Source organism: Heptranchias perlo, chromosome 2 (genome assembly GCF_035084215.1).
Source record: "Heptranchias perlo isolate sHepPer1 chromosome 2, sHepPer1.hap1, whole genome shotgun sequence".
NCBI classification, from domain to species: Eukaryota; Metazoa; Chordata; class Chondrichthyes; order Hexanchiformes; family Hexanchidae; genus Heptranchias; species Heptranchias perlo.
The window spans coordinates 93185467-93198759 of NC_090326.1; the positions used below are offsets into that span (position 1 = coordinate 93185467).

At 39.4% G+C, this 13293-nt stretch overlaps 1 long non-coding RNA gene across 1 annotated transcript in view; it reads right to left on the reverse strand.

The window, feature by feature from the left end:
* The window catches only part of LOC137334079 (uncharacterized), a 60955-nt gene that overhangs the window by 47331 nt on the left and 331 nt on the right, over positions 1-13293 (reverse strand). The window contains exon 2 of the long non-coding RNA XR_010966061.1: positions 12778-12859. This is a non-coding gene — a long non-coding RNA (uncharacterized lncRNA). The remainder of the gene's footprint in view (positions 1-12777; positions 12860-13293) is intronic.

Consider the following 13293-nt stretch of genomic DNA (forward strand, 5'->3'; position numbering starts at 1 on the left):
GAGCAGGGAGGTTATGCTGGAACTGTATAAAACACTAGTTAGGCCACAGCTTGAGTACTACATACAGTTCTGGTCACCACATTACAGGAAAGATGTGATTGCACTAGAGAGGGTACAGAGGAGATTTACGAGGATGTTGCCAGGATTGGAGAATTTTAGCTATGAGGAAAGATTGGATAGGCTGGGGTTGTTTTCTTTGAACAGAGGAGGCTGAGGGGTGATTTAATTGAGGTGTACAAAATTAGGAGGGGCCTAGGTGGAGTGGATAGGAAGGACCTATTTCTCTTAGCAGAGAGGTCAATAACCAGGGGGCATAGATTTAAAGTGATTGGTAGAAGGATTAGAGGGGAGCTGAGGAGAAATCTTTTCACCCAGAGGGTGGTGGGGGTCTGGAACTCACTGCCTGAAAGGGTGGTAGAGGAAGAAACCCTCAACTCATTTAAAAAGTACCTGGACGTGCACCTGAAGGCCGTAACCTACAAGGGTACGGATCAAGTGCTGGAAAATGGGATTAGGCTGGGTGGCTCATTTTCGGCTGGCATGGACACGGTGGGCCGAATGGCCTCCTTCTGTGCCATAAATTTTCTATGATTCTGTAATTCTATGAGAAATAGGAGGGGGCCAAGAATAGAACTTTGAGAGACTCCAGGGGTAATGACCTGGGGGCAAAAAGAGAAGCCATTTCAGGAGATTCTCTGGCTAGGTAAGAGTGGAACCATAAAAGGGCAGTCCCACTCAGCTGGACAACTGAGGAGAAGCATTGGAGGGGGATGGTGTGGACAACCATGTCAAAGGCTGCAGAGAGATTGAGAAGGGTGAGGAAGAATACTGCACCATGGTCGGTCACAGAGGATGTAATTTGTGACGTTGATAAGGGCCGTTTCAGTGCTATGGCAGGGGCAGAACCCTGATTGGAGGGGTTCAAACATGGTGTTGCAAGAAAGATGGACATGGATTTTGGAGCAACAACACGTTCAAGGACTTTGGAGAAAAAAGGAAGGTTGCCGATGGGGTGCTAGTTTGCAAGGATAAAAGAGTCAAGGGTGGTTTTTTTTGAGGAGGGGGGTAATGATGGCAGATTTGAAAAGGAGGGGGACAGTACCTGAGGAGAGGGAACCATTTACAATTTGAGCTAGCATGAGGGCCAGGGAAGGAAGTTGGGTGGTCAGTAGTTTAGTGGGAATAGGGTCAAGATAGCAGGAGGTGGGCCTCATGGACAAGATGAATTCGGAGAGGACATGAGAGGAGATAGGAGAGAAACTAGAGAAAGATACAAGTTCAGGGTCAGGGCAGGGAAAGAACCTTGGGGAAATCTTGGCTTGGGGAAGGGAGGGATGCGGCAGAGGCAGCTGAATTGATGGTCTCAATCTTAGTGACAAGGAATCCATGAGCTCCTCGCACTTGTTGTCGGAGGTTAGGGTGGAAGGGGCAGGGGAGAGGTAGTGGAGAAAAGAAGCTAGGGGTTATCTTCGCAAATCCAGGATGATCTTGGAATAGTGAGCAGTTTTGGCAAAGGAGAGCAGTGCTTGATGTGATCCAGCCAGATCTGGTGATGAATGGCTAAATCAGTTATGCGCCATATATATTCAAGTCTGCGCCCCTCAGACTTAATCGAGCGAAGATGGGGCCATACCAGGGTGGGAGAGAGTAAGGGGACAAGGGCATAAAAGGCGGAGATAAGGGTGCGATTGACAGCCGCAGAAGTATCATGGTGAGTGAAGGGCCAAAGACTAGATAGTTGGGAGTTTGAAAGTGCTATTGTAAGTGACTTGGGGAAAAGTTTTTTCCAGGGACGGACAGAGAAGGAAGTGGGATTGGCAAGGGGATGTGAGGGATACAAAGAAGTGATCAGAGGTGGCCTTATCTGTGATTGAGACAATGGGAATAGAGAAGCCAAGTGAGATAGCAAGGTTGAGGGGATGGCCGTGAATATGGGTAAGAGGATTTATATGGAGGGAGAGGTTAAGGGAAGAGCGAGGGAAACGTGAGTTCATAGTATCATAGTATCACCGCAGGTAAAGCACAGGAGGAGGCCATTCGACCCATCGTGCCTGTGCCAGCTCTTTGAAAGAAATATCCTATTAGTCCCATTACCCTGCACTTCCCCATAGCCCTGTAATTTTTTTCCCTACAAGTATTTATCCAATTCCCTTTTGAAAGTTAGTATTGAATCTGCTTCCACCACCCTTTCAGGCAGTGCAATCCAGGTCATTACAACTGGTTACGAAAAAAAATGTTTCCTCATGTCGCCTCTGGCTCTTTTGACGGTCACCTTAAATCTGTGTCCTCTAGTTACCAACCCTTCTGCCATTGGAAACGGTCTCTCCTTATTTACTCTGTCAATACCATTCATGATTTTGAACACCTCTATCAAATCTCCCCTTAACCTTCTCTGTTCTAAGGAGAACAATCCCAGCTTCTCAAATCTCGCCACACAACTGAAGTCCCTCACCCCTGGTACCATTCTAGTAAATCTCTGCAGCCTTTCTAAGGCCTTAACATCCTTCCTAAAGTGTTGTGCCCAGAATTAAACACAATAGTCCAGCTGCGGCCTAACCAGTGTTTTATAAAGATTTAGCATAACTTCCTTGCTTTTGTACTCTATGCCTCTATTAATAAAGCCCAGGATCCCATATGCTTTTTTTAACAGCCCAATTGGGTTCCCTTGTCCTGCCACCTTCAAAGATCTGTGTATGTGCATCCCCAGGTATCTCTGTTCCTGCACCCCTTTAAAATTGTACCATTTAATTTATATTGCCTCGTGGCATTCTTCCCACCAAAATATGTCATTTCACACTTCTCTGTGTTAAATTTTATCTGCCATGTGTCTGTCCATTTCACCTGTCTGTCTATGTCCTCCTGAATTCTGTTTCTATCGTCCACATTGTTCACTACATTTCTGAGTTTTGTGTCATCTACAAACTTTGAAATTATACCCTCTATACCCAGGTCATTAATATATATCAAAAAGAGTAGTGGTCCTAATACTGACCCCTGGGGAACACCGCTTTATACTTCCCTCCAGTCTTTCAACCCCCCACTACTCTCTGCTTTCTGACCCCTAGCCAATTTTGTATCCACGCTGCCACTGTCTCTTTAATCCCATGGGCTTTAATTTTGTTAACAAGTCCATTATGTGGTACTTTATCAGATGCCTTTTGAAAGTCCATTTACACAACATCAACTGCACTACCCTCATCAACCCTCTCCGTTACTTCATCAAAGAACTCAATCAAGTTAATCAGGCACGATTTTCCTTTAACAAATCCGTGCTGACTTTCATTTATTAGCCCATATTTTTCCAAGTGCCAATTTATTATGTCCCGGATTGTTGTCTCTAAAAGTTTCCCCACCACAGACATTAGGTTGACTGGCCTGTAATTGCCAGGTTTATCCCTCTCCCCTTTTTTGAACAGGGGTAGCATTTTCACTCCTCCAGTCTTCTGGCATCATCCCCATATCTAAGGAGGATTGGAAGATTATGGTCAGAGCCTTCGCGATTTCTACCCTTACTTCCCTCAGTAACCTAGGATGCATCAGGTGACTTTTCTATTTTGAGTACTGCTAAATTTTTAAGTACCTCCTCTTTATCTATTTTTATCCTATCCAATATTGCTGCTACCTCCTCCTTTATTGCTACAATGGCAGCATCCTCTTCCCTAGTGACGATGGATACGAAGTATTCATTTAGTATCTCAGCCATGTCCTCTGCCTCCACAAGTAGATCTCATTTTTGTCCCTAATCGGTCCCACGCTTCCTATGCCTACCCTTTTACTATTTATATGTTTAAAAAAGACTTTTGGGTTCCCTTTTATTATAGCTGCTAATCTATTCTCATACTTTCTCTTTGTCCCTCTTATTTCCTTTTTTAGATCTCCTCTGTACTTTGAAACAAGAATGCTGAAACAAGAATTCATGTGATCTTTTTCAGGCAGGAGTGAAGGCTGTGACGGCAGCAGGAGAGTAGGTCGGTGGAGATTAGAGAAGGGTTGGGGTGGGGGGTTGAAAGGCTAAAGTACCCGAGTGGGGAAAAATTAAAGGAGGCATGACTGGGTGAAAGGAATGAGAGGCAACAGGAGAGAAGGGCCCAGAGGGTTAAAGAGGGTAAAAACAGAGATAGATGTAATGGGCTCGTGTCCGGACTGGCAGCCAAAATATGTACATGAATGGACTCAGAGGAAATTCAGATTACAGAGGGCAAAAATTAGGATAGATATCTCCTGGTTGTAAATAGAGAATAGGAAGGAAGCCATAAGAGAAAGTCCAAGGTTAAATTCCGTGGTGGGATTAAGTTGACTTTTAGGTAGGGTGGAGTCAATTTGGAGCATCGACAAACAAACATCCGGGTTTGGAGACAGATGCGGAGAGTGAGTGAGTCCAGGAGCTATTTGAGAGGCAAACAGTTTCCCCTTCCAGTCAGGTCAACTTTGCAGGGGGTTTTAAGTTGGAACAAAATCTTACCCTTAACGTTATGGTAGGCTTTTCTACAGATGCTAGCTTACATTTTACATTTTTTTTAATTAACACAGATATTCTGTTTCTTTTCATTTGTTTACCAAAGTTGCATTTGATACTGATTGTCTTTCAGGATGAGCTTAATCAAGATTTTATAAAATATAAATTGAACTGTGATGTAATTTATGTAGTTTCAAAAGATAAATCGTCTTAGATATCTAATCAAATAAGTTACAGTTTTTAAACTATCGTCTGTAAACTAGGTCTCCCTGGGGTCAGAGGAATTCTAAACAATGTCTGGAACCTTGTTGCATATGCAGAACTCCAGCCTATATAGGCATCATTAGACACTGACTCAGTCCACTCTGAAGATAACCAAGTTCTTAATTAAAATGCAATGGATCTATTAACATATCTACAGGCCATGATTGCTGTAACATGACACTCACCTAATCAAGCATGTTCATTGTTGACGTTCTAAGTAGTCTTGTAATATTCCCTTTCCCACCCAAATGTTTTAGGAATTCCTTCATTGTCTCTGGAAATTGACAGCCATTTTTTCTGTGGTTATGGGGATGGCAACAACATTTAGCAATGGTATTAAACCACAATGTACAATCCAGTGGAATGGATAAATTGCTTAACAATTGACTGTTTTTGATTTTTTTTTTAGTTTATAGATGGTGGTCAGCATATAGATAAAAACTATTTTTGAGTGCCAGATGTACTACGGCAAAGGCATATATGAGCACATTATGTATTTATTCTATTTTTTTCTGTTTATGTATATATAGTGAAAGCACTAAATATGGTTACGTTCTTGGAGTGGAGAATGTGAACTATTTTAAAAACACATCTTTACCAGTACAGATACAACAATACTTTCTGAAAATGTTTGCTTTAGTAAAATATCTGACTATATTGGTTAAACAAAAATAATTTTGAAAGCAATAATAAAAAAATTGACATGAGCTGCCATGAATTTTCTGACCTTTTTCCCCCCTCCTGGCAGGCGTCAGTGGTGTTCAGGTACGTGAGATCAGTGCACTTCAGTGTGCTGTGCACTCACATGAATAAGTAATTCAGAGGAATGGCAACAGTGAGAGGGCTGTGTCTGTGTTCATATATACACCAACCTTTGTTGGTATTCATATTGCACCACTCTCATCAACAGGTCACTTTAGTACTAACGTGTCAAAGCTGCTATACAACGAGGGATAGAAAGATTGACACCAATCAAACACGGCACAATAGATTGCCTGTTCTCATTAAACCGTGACATCCATAACCTGCTTATAAAAACGTGACTAGCATGAAAGACATGGGGTACCCAACACTTTAACACTAAATGCAATCCATAACTATATATGGTTTACCTTACCAGAAATAAGAAAATGTTACTTTAAGAACATCCTTCTTGAGCCTCTTCAAAACAAATTTAATCCTGCTAGATAATTACTTGGAGTGCAAATAAGAACTGGTAAAAGCACTGTCCTTAACCCTGAACCTAATTTCCTATCATTTTATAGCGAAGTGATGTCGAATCTGTGTCATTAGCACTTCCATCCATATCTCACCCAGAAAAAACTCAAACTGCATTTTGTTGCAGAGATAAAATGGTGAAATGTTGAATAGTGTTAATGTGCTCAGTGGTAGCACTTTCGCCTCTAAGTTAGAAAGTTGTGGGTTCAAACTCCCACTGCAGGAATTGAGCTCATAAACTAGGCTGACACCTCAGTGCAGTACTGGGGGAGTGCTGCATCGTTGGAGGTGCCATATTAAACCTAGGTCCTCCACATCTGTTCAGGTAGATATAAAAGGTTCAATGGCACTATTCAAGGAAGAGCAGAAGAGTTCTCCCAGGTTCCTAGCCAACATGTATCTCTCAACCAACATCACCAAAACAGATTAACTGGCCATTTATCTCACTGCTGTTTGTACGACCTTGTCGTGGGCAAATTAGCTGCCACTTTGCCACAAAACAGCCCTAAATATACTTCAAAAAGTCATTAATTGACTGTGAGCTCACTTTGTGACCTCCTGGGGTATTGAAAGGCACCATATAAACGTAAGTTTGTTCTTTCTTTACTTTAAATAGTATCATAGATCCTACATTATAACAGTGCCAACACTTCACAAAAGTACTTTATTGGGTGCAAAGTGCTTTGGGACGTCTTGACGTCGTGAAAGGCGCTGTATAAATCCAAGTTCTTTTATGATTCCAGAAAACAGACATACGAATCCAAAATATTCTCAAATTGAGGTTAACGGATTTTCTATGTAACTATCTATATTGTAAACTCACGATAAATATATTTTTTAAAATGTCGTATGCTCTAAGAATAATGTCTTGAATAATCTAGAAGATAACCCTGGTGTTATGGAATCATATGTTATGGGCGCCTGAAAAGATGACAGCTCCATTTTACAGAAACGCTGATCTTTTGACTCAGAATTATGTGAGTCGTTGGAGTGTCTCTACAAATTACTTCCTTTCAGATCAACTATCCTGTTGATTATAATATATTAATTTTGAAGCAATTCACTTCTAATAACTTTGCACTTGGACAAATTAAGTTTACCCTATCGAGATTTTTTATAGTGTCAAAGTAGATAACAGTTTTTGGGGGGAAATTGTCAGTCGGTTGTGATTTCGGCACAATTCATATTCCGATATTACATCAACAAGACAGTGCAGCCCGTTCTAAATATCACCATTATCACTCAGTGCTTCCAATTTCGGATATTGTTCTTATGCATATTAATGGCATTTTGTATTATTAAAAGTGATATTGTGGGATCACATTAATACATATTCCATTGACTCCTCATAAGATTAAAGGAAGTTAATCTACAGCGTATTTAAATGTAGAAATATAACAAATTTCAATTTGTTTTATTTTGGGGGGAATTTCAGATGAAATGATGAAAAAGGTTGACTTCCACCAATGCATTGTGGTCGAGTGTGGCATCCAGTGCATTTTGGAAAGATAAAGCCGGTCTAGTAAAGTAAAAAAAAATACCGCTCTTTGTTACTGATGAAGTTGCAAACGCTTTGGACTTGCTGGTCCTGTCGGCGTTATTGGGAATTTCATGTTCCTGACAGTTTATTTGTGATCTTGTCTTAACAGTGTGTAGTCATAAAAAGGATAGGCTGCAACCTCACAATGCGCTCTGAAACATTTGATGCGGCGGTTAAAGGGCGATCGTGTTAGTTTGAAGTTATAGAAATTGAATATGAATGAATAAATATGCAAGGATATATACAACATAGGAAGAAAGCTGAAACAACACCGTCGTTTCTATCCCTATGTTTACCGCTGGATCTTCGTTTGGCGAATTAATTTGAATAGCTTTCAAGCTACAAATGGAAATGTGGCTTTATGCCCTCTATTTCAGCAGCGTCCTGGCAACAGGGCAATTTTCTATCATCAAGGATAAATGGCATCGAACAGTACATTCTGATATAAAAAAGAAAAAATAGCTTCTGCCAAAGCACCCTATTATTGCTGCCCTTGCTGTCACTCACACACACACACACACACTCACTCACACTCACACATACACTCACATACACACCCACTCTCTCACACACACACACACACACTCGCACACACATATGTGGCTAAACACATCTCGCATTGACATATTGCCTCGCTATCCGTCTCCCTCGGAACTGATCCTCTCGCTTATTAATGACAAAAAAACAATTGGGTGTGAGGACGGAGGGCATTTCGTTGCGAATGTCAGTGCTCGGAATGTTCAGAGGTATTCTCGTTTTATTTTCGAAGCTGGCTATTCTAAAAATAAAATGTAAGATAATTATACTGACAAAACAGCGTAGGCATCACCATAATTTACTACAATTATAGCGTCTCCAAAGCCACGTCAATTAATCAGAATAAGGACAGATAAGGCTTTGAACATTCTGCACATATACTTTAAAACGCGGACAGCAATTGCTTGGATGTTTTTTAAAAATGGGGAAATGTTTTTAAAGTCACAGTAGCTATTTTCTAGGACTTTTAACCAGACCTTTAATAAAATCAATAGAAAAATGACAGTCTATTTAAATGTCTGTAATTACTTCATATGGATCTCCTTTTTTCGTGCATACTTTGTTTTTATCCCAGTAATCTAAATGCTGAGTTTCGTTTTAAAACTGTGCTCAAGTGTACTGCGATCGATGCTGAGCCAATTATAAATTGATTGAATTGGCCTGATTTTAACATAGCGAGCGTTGAATAAAGGGAGGGAAAGGGAGATATTATCGGCCCAAATCTTAATAAACAACATACAACCGCATCCTTAAAATCCTATGATTTTGTCCTTCGTGTTTTCCTCGACTGCTGTAAGTGGCGCCGTTTGAATGGGAAATATCTACTGACCGAGAGAGAATGAATCCGGGAGGCTGCTGTGCTTAATGAGAAATGAAACCAGACAAGTATTTAGATCTGTTGTTCTGAGGGAACATTATATTTGAATAAGTTCCTCAAATCACGAATTATCCCGTGATAAATTCGTATTTCCATATGTTAGTGATTTATAGCGCCACACGTCTTTGCACGTGAACTGATTTTTTTAACGGTTTTGTACATATATTTATTTAAAGGTTTTTTTTTGCAGAGAAGCCCGCTTTGTCTCTCTTCCTCCTCCCCCCTCCACGCACAGCGAGAAATGTATTTTCAATGCACTTCAATATTGACTTTCTAAAATTACACCATCTGATAAAGTGTGCTTTAAGAAATTAATGCTTTGGCACAGTTAGTTAGCTACCACAACTCATTGTAAAGATTTTCCCAAAATATCGCTTTTAACATGTATAATATGATTGTCTTGTGCTATTTTGGCGGTGGTGGCGATGGGGGGAGAGGTCAATGCTTGTGAGTTACGTCGTTGGATTTCTAGATATTTTCGCAAACAGTAAAACTCATTATCCGCTGACACTGAATGAGATCATTTGAAGTGTGTGACCGCTAAATTTCGTTCCAAACCTCAAATATTTAGCAAATAACCCAAATCATCCACTGAAACCCGAGAGGTGCAAACCCCTTATTCAAAATGGTTCATCTAATAATCGAATTCTTCATGAGAATGCCGCATTCCATGTGAAATATTGAATAAGCTCACAGCTATTAAATGACTAACCTATTTTGATGTGGAAAATTACTTCCTATAAATGATCCCTTTACCGTTGACCTTTAATTAATATTAAATAGAATGGTTACTTATTCTGGCTAGTTGATCCTCGCCTTAGTACAAAGTGTTTAATGTTTGTTATGTGTTTACTTGTTCTGAACAGCTAAGCATCCGGCATTCGCAATCCTTATGCAATTCCAAGCTCAATTGTTATTGTGCTGCAAAACGTAACTCTCCCAATAAACAATATTTAGAAGCAAGCTTGCTGGAAAAGACCAGATTTGCAACCTCTCCCTAGTTAATAGGACTTTGTAGCCATGCTTTTAAATATGTCATTCTTGTTTTACAGGAAAAACAACTATTTTAATTTCCAATGTATAAATTGTAGTGTTATTTTGTAATAAAGCATAAACAAGATCTAGAAATGCAATTTTTCTTTTTAGTTTTTAGTTTTCTTTTTGATTAACGGAATCAAGGTGTGAAGATTTCTTTTCAGTAAATATGTTTTAAAACTTATTGTAGCAAGAATAAAGGCAATGGTAACACGATAACAAACAATGTCCTTCTGATAACAGCAATGGGCACAGTATGGATTAACTTTCATAGCTTTATAGATCTTTCGTTTATTAACAAATGACAGCAGTATATGTCCCGAAGAACAGAAGAGACTTTCTGCATCTCCTGATGTCAACTCGAATAGATACGATGTGCAGTGTGTTACATGGTGGAGCTGGTGCCGAATCCATATGTAATATTTGAAGTTGCCATTTCCTTGACACAATCGGCGTGGAAACCATCGACGCCTGTATGTCTACAACATCTGAGAAGTGGCCCTAGTGTGCTCACCAAAAAAGAAAGTACTCTGCTCTCTCCGCTAATTCCTAAACACCAACCAAAATAGTGTGGCTCCCGGTGATGTCAGTTGAATAGTCACCACAGAATGTAGAGCATTTTTTAGATGGGTAAGTACATTTATAACTGGGTTAATGCACTGTCTTCTAAAAATGCTTATACTGTTTAGCAAATTCAGTTCTACAATGTAGTTCGGCCGCGATACTGCTTTAAAAGCTTTATATTATACAATGTTGCTTAGCAATTGATGTGCATCTATTTCTCTATCCATGATGCATAAAGATTCTGGATATCTGTTCTAAAATTATTTTAACATATTTAATCAACAAACTGTTTATATGGTTGTTGTAACTAAAGTTTGTGTTTCGTAGCATGCCCCCAATATATCACACACAAATATATACGCGAGCCTGATGCACTGATGTCCGGTTTGAAGGGCTTCGCCTATACATATTTTGCTATCTAAATCAGTGAAATGCTGATAGATTCTCTTCAAGTTCCTTGTCATTCTATGTGTGGAAAAATTTAAAAAACAACCCCCAATACTCGTTTTGAGGCAATCTGCTCACTTTCCCCAATGCAACCATTTCTTTTCACTTTTGGGGTTTATCTACAGCCTTATTCTACACAGTTTGGACGATCCCAAGTGTAGGTTTGAAAGAAGTTTTCCTGGAAAATGTTCTGCGGGTCCATTTAATCGCAATCCAGAATCAAAAGAACGAGAAAAGCTAAAGACAAGTTAAAATCAGATTCTTCTTTAGGGGTTTCTGGGGTTTTTTTAGCTAACGTTTCCCTTCAATTTGAGAAGTGGTGTAATGGTTTGTGAGGTATCGGGAGATAATTAAACTTATTATCATTCAATTTGCTTATCGCTTATTCAAGTTGAATTAAAAGGGAGTATGGTGGCAACGGGGGAATAACAATAGGAGACACAAATGTATATTATATCTTCAGATTCTACGTGCGCCAAGTGAGGTCTGTTCGCACCAAATTGAATAGATCTCCAAACAAGTATCGACTAGTCAATCATTTCCATGTTCTCAAAATTATGTACTGAACAATGATAAAAGGCCGTATATATTGAAACTTTGTCTATGATATGTATTTGTTCGCAGAGGTACATTCATGTCGGTATAGACAAAATGATATCCTATCGTATGCAATAGGTCCAGAGGGACAAAGCGGTTTATTTTGAGAGTTAAATATAATAGGACTTGATATAACAGCTCTAACAAACAAATTAGATCTTAGTTAAAAGTACTTTATTGTATTCGAAATGTGTTTGTATCCGAGGGGTGTAACAGATTTGCTTATATACCGAATATATTTTACATACAGCTTCCCAAACACAGATGTGCACATGTACCTATACACACGCATGCATAGTTCTACGCACATACATCCGGCACATATATGCATACATATATTTTTATACTTATAAAAGTAGAAAACAATGAAGTCTGGATAAATGCATTGCCGATTCACATATAATCCTGATTACAGGTAACATTTCTTGACAAATGACTTATCCATTGTCATGATGCGACTGTGTGGATGTATGAATGTATTTGGCCATGTGTCCGAGTATGTATTTGAATATTTGGTTTAGCTATAATACGAAATGTCAATGCCCGGTTGCACCTGCCAGAGAAACAAAGCATAGGTTTTAGAATTCAGCCTTATTCTGTTCTGAACTGCCCCAACCCATTCCTCGACGCGAATTTATCTTCTCGGTGGGAGAAGTAATACCAGACAACAAACTCCTCTTAGAACAATGCCCAGCTTTAAAAGAGGCAAAAAGGAGCAAATCGCTGTTGGCAATGGAGCGCAGAAGTAATGATTCTAACACCTCAGTGGCTCTGTTGAAATAGGCTCTACTTTATAATTACTGTACTATCAAAGGTGTGGCCCCATCACTGAAATCATTCAGAAGAGCCATTTGCTAATTTAGTATAATACTGTTTAATCACTAAAGGTACAAAACAGAATATGTTTTGATTTTAAATCGACGGTTTAAAAATAATAGTAATAATATGATAGTAATGTAATAATATCCAGTCAAATAAGTTCAGTATATTGTTTATTTATGACGTTGCATCTGTAATGTGGTCAGAAAACATCCTGGAATATCCCATGTAATTAGCATTAATATTTTTTTCGCTGACCCGAATAACGAGCGACAAGCCATTGCTAAGTTTCTAATGTATCTGGATGCCTGTAATTTTCCAACCGTTTACAAAAGAACTGATTTTTTTTAAGTCCAGTATCTTCGTTTCCTGGGTTATTCATTAACGATCAAGAAAGCCATAGGATAAAACTTTGATTTGTACCTTTGATGTGTTGCCCTCCTGACCACGCATTTTCTGTGTTATTTCAGTCGATCGCAATAACTTATGTTCGCTGAAGATCTGTCTGTGTCCGAATGGACAGAAACCAATGGTTAGTTAACTTTATGAAACTGATCCGAAATCGACAAGTAATCTACTGGGTTGAAAAGGATCCTCGACTTATTTCAAAAATAAACTGCCTGTATGTCGACTCTAAACCTGGTTTGTCTGTTCTTCGTGTGATGGTGTGGCTCAGATTTCCTCATCTCGTGTTAATAGGAAAGCGAAGTTTAAAAAGCAAGAAGTAGCAAAATGTATTCAGAGGCAAGGAAGCGGCTCCGAAGGCGTAAAAAAAACATCCAAGCTACAAAATAGAAAGCTTACAGGCTCCGAATAGACAAGGCGTGCTAAAATCACCCGGTGATGTAATGATAGTAAAAGATAGCCACCAGATTATATTCTGACCATTCAACACACCGAACACATACATTATTCCACATTTGCAATGCTACATTCACG